The 5,635-nt window shown below is 38.1% G+C and overlaps 1 protein-coding gene across 2 annotated transcripts in view; it reads left to right on the top strand.

The window, feature by feature from the left end:
* TMEM200A (transmembrane protein 200A) overlaps positions 1 to 5,635 on the top strand; it is a 73,990-nt gene that overhangs the window by 48,189 nt on the left and 20,166 nt on the right. Inside the window, exon 1 of one of the 2 annotated variants that reach the window (XM_012665197.1) lies at positions 3,548 to 3,817. The exons of the other annotated variant lie outside the window; for it this stretch is intronic. The gene's annotated coding sequence lies outside the window, so the exon portion shown is untranslated. Of the gene's footprint in view, positions 1 to 3,547; positions 3,818 to 5,635 lie in introns of those variants that run through there. 2 annotated transcript variants of the gene reach the window in all.

The raw sequence follows: 5,635 nt of genomic DNA on the forward strand, positions 1-5,635 counted from the left end.
TTCTAGAGCTACTCATACCCCAGGAGTGTCCCACAGCTGACGTTTTACTATTTCCTGTTTCTAATTCTAGTGATGTATCATTTGCAACCCTTTTAAACTCATCCTACCCCAGAGCAGCCTGTGAGGAAGGGAGGGTAAATATTCCCACTTTACAAATAAAAACCTGAAGCCATTGCTTAAATTATTACCTCAACATTGCAGTTATTAAGGGTGAAGATGGTACTAGGCTGGTTCAGGGTACATTTAGCTGTAAAAATAATGTAGCATTGTGATAAAATCACAGGCTTTATAGTCAGAAAGGTCTGGGTTTTGCTCACATACTGAGTAACAGCGATATGCTTAATCTCTTTAGACGAGGGAAGTTTCTTTTTTTATTGATACATATTTGTACATATTTAGAGGTACATGTGCAATTTTGTTACATGCCTAGAATGTGTAACGATCAAGTCAGGGTATGTAGGGTGTCCATCACCTTGAGTATATATCATTTCTAGGTGTTGGGAACATTTCAAGTCCTCTCTTCTAGCTGTTTTGAAATATAAAATACATTGTTTTTGATTATAGTCATCCTGTTCCACTGTTGAACATTAGAATGTATTCCTTCCATCTGTGTGTTTGTACCTGTTAACCAAACTCTCATCGTCCCCCTGCCCTTCCCTCACACATCCTTCCGAGCCTCTGGTGTCTATCATTCTACTCTCTACCTCTATGAGATCAACATTTTTAGCTCCCATGTCTGAGTGAGAACATGCAATATTTTTCTTTCTGTACCTGGCTTATTTCACTTAACATAATGGCCTCCAGTTCCATCCATGTTGCTGCAAATGACATGATTTCATTCTTTTTATGGGCTGGATAGCATTCCATTGTGTATCTATACCACATTTTCTCTATCCATTCATCTGTTGATGGACACTTAGATTTATTCCATGTCTTTGCTATTGTGAATAATGCTGCAATAAACATGAGGGTGCAGGTATTTTTTTGATATACTGATTTCTTTTCCTTTGGATAAATACCCAGTAGAGGGATTACTAGGTCATATGTTAGATCTATTTTTATTTTTTTGAGAAATCTCTGTACTGTTTTTCATAGTGGCTGTACTAATATACATTCCCACTAACATGTATAACATGTACATGTAACATGTAATTTACATTCTCCGCACCCTTGCTAGCATCTGTTACTTTTTCATCTAGATGAGGGCAATTCCGATCAATTATTAGTCATGTGATATTATCACATAAAGTATGCACTGGAGTCACAAGAGGGAATCTTTGTAGAATCAGAGCTAACTGGATTTCTTTTGGCTCCTAAAGCTAGAGGATCAGGCATTAAACAAAAAAAAGGCATTTATGTAGTAATACCAGCTATCTTAGTCTGTTCTTGCTGCTATAACAATATACCACAGACTGGGTAATTTATAAACAACAAAAATGTTTTCCTCATATCTCTGGAGGCTGAGAAGTCCAAGATCAAGGTGCCAGCAGATTCAGTGTCTGGCAAAGTCTTGCTCTCTGTTTCCAAGATGGTGCCATGTTGCTGCATCTTCACGTGGCAGAAGGTGGGAGGACAAAAGGGATGAAGGCCGTGCGTAGCCTCTTTTATATAAGGACGCTAATCCTATCCATGACGGGGGGGAGGGGAGCCCTCCTGACCTAATCACCCCCTAAAGGCCTCACCTCTTAATATTATCACATTAGTGATTAAGTTTCAACATATGAATTTTGGGAAGACACATTCAGGCCATAGCACCACCTTTCTGTATTTTAGTAATTTATTTTAACCCCTCTTTCATTTCTTTATATATAACATTGGAATGATACTAGTACCTACCTGTATCAGTCAGAATAAGTTATGTGCAATAACAAACAACATCCAAATCTGAGAGATTTAAAACAAAGAAATACAAAGATGTATTTCTCACTCACTTATGTCCATTGTGATTTGGGCAGTAGCTCCTTACATCATCCTTACATGCGAGCCTGAGATGATTAACTCTTTGCCATCTGCAAGGTTGTTGGTATCCATGGCAAGGGGAAAGGATCCTCACATATCACACATTGGCTTTTAAATGTTTTTGCCAGGAATGGACACACATCTCTCCACTCACATTTCATTAACCAAAGCTAGTCACCTCTCTATGCCTAATTTCATGGGATAGGAAATTGCAGTCTAACACAATGAACCTATGGGCCCAGAAGGAGAACTAGAATTTTGGTGAATAGCCCCAATAACCGCTACCTGGCCTTATTAGGATTTCTGGGAGGCCTAATTAAGTTTGTGAATGTCAAACAGTAAGCACAATGCCTGATAGCTTACAAGAACTAAGTAAATGTTAGGAATTGTTATGACTTACTTTGGTTATAAACTTTATTAATAACAATGACTTGGAGCTTACTTTAGCTTGTTGCATGTAGTGTCACTTTGGAGTATGGAACTTCTGAAGTAGAGCATGTGTTTATCAAAAAAAACATACAGAGCTGCATAATTTTTACGCTTGCATGACAGCAATGTTGAGTGTACTACACAGACACAGCATAATGAAACGGTTGAGGGACTCAGATGACTTGAGTATAATGGTAGTCAATTATTATTTTATATCCAGATGGGAAATTTGTGATTTATAAACTGCTAAAGAACAAAAAGGATTGGACTTACACATATCATTGTATGGACCCAAGTTCATTATTTCGGAGCGTACAACCCTGTTTCTGTGCATGTTCCTTTGCACAGTGTTAAGCTGAAAACCCCATGGTTCTCCGGGTGCCTCAAATACTCTGCTTGTGGCTCATGGATTCTGTGGTTTCTTCAAGGTAGATAGTGAGCAGGTCAGATCATAGTCAAAGAAGTTCAAGCAAAAATAAGTTTTCTTGGTTTTAAGAGTCCTCTTTCTTCACCCTTTTTTCCCTGGGAATAGATTTTTCTCATACCTATTTCTTCACTCTCTTTTTCCTTCTAAACAGAAAAACATTGGTCATTGTGATTGATTGATTGATGGTTGGCTGATTACATTTTATCACACAGGACTTTGAATATGTTACTTCAGTTGGCATTTTTGTCTTAATGCACTATTCCAGCCTATGAGCTCCTCTGGGGTGAAGATTTTGTCATTCAATTAGCCTTGGGTCCTCAGTGCCCAGCAATGCCTATAACTTGGTCTTCGAGTAACAGTGAATGAAGAACTGAATGAATGTACAAGAAGAAAGCATTGCTCCCGTTTAGAGGAACTGCACGCATAGGGAGAACACTGGGGACATTTTCTCATTGCTGAGCCCCCTGAAATCCTCTGTATATGACCTTTTCCTTCCTACTCATTTCTTCTTCTATTTTCATGGCTAGGCCATGACCACTGGGGAAGCACGGAGAAGTCTGCCTGATCCTACAGCTGGAGACAGTTGCCTCAAGCCATATTTCTTTAATGATAGAATTCCTTTCCCCACCTCCCCCAATCCCCCCAAAAGAATCCTTCCTGTTTTAGAAGAAATGAAATCAGCAGTCCCCTCCCCTTCTGTTTCATCTGAGTAGAGGCTGGACCTGCACCGGAAATTCTTCCAGCTCTGGCACTCAAAAGTCAGTAGGTGTCCAAGTCACCTTGGAGGGCTTATCAAAACAGTTTCCTGGACCTGCTTGGTCCAGGATTTCTGATTCATTTAGGGGAAGTGGGCCCAAGAATTTGCATTTCTGACAAGCTTGAAGGTTATACCAGTGTTGCTGGCCCGAGGACACTACTTTGGGCAGCGTTACTCCATCTGAACTCGTCTCGGTCTCCTCCCTCCTTATGTCCCAAGAACTCCTGATGCTGATTTCTTTTCAGGCATTGGTTTTGCTCAGTTTTTTTGCTTGTTGTTGTTTTTTAATCGAAATGATATATGTTTAGGGTGCACAGATGATGTTTTGATCTACATATACATATACCTAATAAACTGATTGCTATAGTCAACCTAATTAACATATCCATTTCTTCACATAGTTACCTTTGCGTGTGTGTGTGTGTGTGTGTGTGTGTGTGTGGTAAGAACACTTAAGATCTGCTTTTAGCAATCTCATATACACAACACAGTATTATTAACCATAATCCATGCTGTACACTCAATCGCTAGAATTTATTCATCCTACACAACTGAAACATTGTACCGTTTGACCAACATCTCCAATTTCCAACCCCTGATAGCCACCATTCTACCCCCTGCTTCTGTGAATTGACGTTTTAAGATTCCACATGTAAGCAACATTGTGCAATATTTTTCTTTCTGTGTCTGGCTTATTTCACTTAACATAATGTCCTCCAGGTTCATCCATGTTGTCACAAATGGCAGAATTTCCTTCTTTTTAAGAGCAGGATAATATTCCCTTTTTATACATACACACACACACATACACACACACACACATATATATTACATTTTCTTTATTCATGTGTCAGTGTACATTTAGGTTGATTCCGTATCTCGGCTATTGTGAATAGCGCTGCAGTGAACATGGGAGTGCAGGTATTTCCTCAACATACTGATTCCATTTCCTTTGGATAAATACCTGTGCTGCTAGTTCTATTTTTAATTTTTTAAGGAACGTTCATACTTTTTCAATAATGGCTGCATTAATTTACATTCCAGCCAACAGGGCACAGGATTCCTTTCTCTCCACATCCTTGCCAACACTTGTTATCTTTTGTGTTTTGGATAATTGTCATCCTGAAAGCTGTGAGGTGACATCTCATTGTAGTTTTTAATGTTGCTTTTGAACTGTTGGAATGATCCTAATTATTTCTCCTTCTGATATCATAATAGTAGTGCTGTCTTTTATGTGTCTGCCCAAACATTGTTTTGATTGTTACAGATTATGAATTCCTAAACATGGAAACTGTCTTGTACCAGAAGACCTTACAGAGAAAGCCAAGACAGTTGCCTACTGAGTACTTATGAAGGCTGTGTTTGGTCAGAATAGTAAAGGGATGGTTTCCTTTGTAGCAAAGACATCTGGACCCTTTTAACCAACTATTTTAAAAACTTACATGAGTGTTTTTATTTTAGTTCTATTATCTAGCTAGTTAGCCAGTTGGCCTTTTTGAAATCATTAAAAAGGAGTTATATAAGCTGCATTGGTGGGAGATAAAATTAATGTGGATGTAATTTTGCACAAGAAATTTTATTTAGTTGACTAATTCAAACTATAAATTCATAGTTGTAGCTCTTAAATTGATCTTGACACAACAAGGTAATTTGACTTTTTAGAGTAAAGATATATGACCTCGAAGAAATGAAAGGCCACATTTTAAGTAACCTCCTATTTGGGATGTTTCTTAATAGATGAGAAAAATTAAAATGATACTTAGTTAGACTGTAGAGTGAGCTCTTTTCCAAATGGCTTATCTGGGGATTTTCTCTATGTATATCTTTTCTTCGTGTTCCTTTAGTTACAACAGGGACATTTGTGTTGCTGAATCCTCAGTATAGACAGCTGTGTACATTCTGGTATTTATTCTCCAGCCGTGTGTGTGTGTGTGTGTGTGTGTGTGTGTGTGTGTGTGTGTGTGTAAAAACCTCAAATAAATGAGATTGCTTACCATATTGTGTTTTTTTTATTAAATTAACATATTTATTGAACATTTCTTCCTGTCATTAAATGTTTTCCT

Source organism: Propithecus coquereli, unplaced genomic scaffold (genome assembly GCF_000956105.1).
Source record: "Propithecus coquereli isolate 6110/MARCELLA unplaced genomic scaffold, Pcoq_1.0 Scaffold98, whole genome shotgun sequence".
Taxonomy (NCBI): domain Eukaryota; kingdom Metazoa; phylum Chordata; class Mammalia; order Primates; family Indriidae; genus Propithecus; species Propithecus coquereli.